The 1147-nt window shown below is 27.2% G+C and overlaps 1 non-coding gene across 1 annotated transcript; it reads right to left on the bottom strand.

Annotated features, from left to right (window-relative positions):
- Nucleotides 1-575: 575 nt before the first annotated feature.
- On the bottom strand, nucleotides 576-646 carry Trnap-ugg (transfer RNA proline (anticodon UGG)). Its single transcript has one exon. It is a non-coding gene; the product is annotated as a tRNA-Pro (tRNA).
- Nucleotides 647-1147: the final 501 nt, after the last annotated feature.

The following is a 1147-nucleotide window of genomic DNA, read 5'->3' as shown; positions in this document are numbered from 1 at the left end:
ATCGAGATTTAATGAGAGTTAATTTAGGACCAAAACCGGAGACGCGAGTACAAGCAGTTATCTTTCTTTACTCCATATCTGTGATCGTCGTAAACTGTTGAAAGTTTACAAAATGTATTTAACTTTATAAGGAGAGTCCTTTGTGGGTCTTGATGGTCTTATTTATTTAAATATTTCTTTAAGACTATGGTCGCTAGAATTACGTAGATATGTGTATGAGTTATAGGTATAAACACATGACATTATATACCTAAAAGTTGAGTAAACATTGTAAACAGTATGAATAGGTATTAATCATTTGTATAATAAAAACAAATAGTATAAATCTGATTAAAGACATGCTCAAAAGAGGTTTTTAGAATACATCATCCAGTTGAATAAATAGTTAGACCAGTGTCTATGATTAATTTATGAACATGATTACAAATAAACTGATAACACGTAGCATCACCTTTTTAATATCGTCTTATATATATAGACTTATTAAAGAAGTAAATAAATTATAAAAATATATAAAATGCATTTATACATATATCAAGTAATATATCTTTTATATACGATGTACTAAAAAAATTGGGCTCGTCCGGGATTTGAACCCGGGACCTCTCGCACCCAAAGCGAGAATCATACCCTAGACCAACGAGCCGCACATCAGGTGGTAATAAAAATTCAATTCACAAGACAGCACGTTTGATGAAATATTTATAAAGTAATCATTCTACTTTCATAATTCGTAACACATTGAGTAACGGTATCGTTCTTGTTATGGTAAGGTTCGATGCTGTGATATTAAACAATTTTGTGAGTAGTTTTTAACGGTGTTGATGATTAGAGACTTTACGAAATATTAAACCTGCTTATATTTTAGCTTAAATTTATTACTTATACATTATGAAACAAATATGAAAATTTTAATCATTAATATTATTCATTAATATTATTAACTGGACAAAACATTTAATAGATAATTAAGTTTAATAATAATTGTCTAATTAATAATCAAATTATCGACACATTCAAAACTGTCGTTACGAAATGGTAGTTATGACAATTCTATTATAGTTACTAGAGTTTTAGCAATTAGCGTTTTAAACTAATTAATTGTAAACTACATATATAAAATGTATATTATTTTATTATTATAAAT

Source organism: Achroia grisella, unplaced genomic scaffold (genome assembly GCF_030625045.1).
Source record: "Achroia grisella isolate CSIRO2021 unplaced genomic scaffold, CSIRO_AGI_Agris_v1 utg6800, whole genome shotgun sequence".
Lineage (NCBI taxonomy): Eukaryota > Metazoa > Arthropoda > Insecta > Lepidoptera > Pyralidae > Achroia > Achroia grisella.
This window is presented reverse-complemented; position numbering and strand designations above follow the sequence as displayed.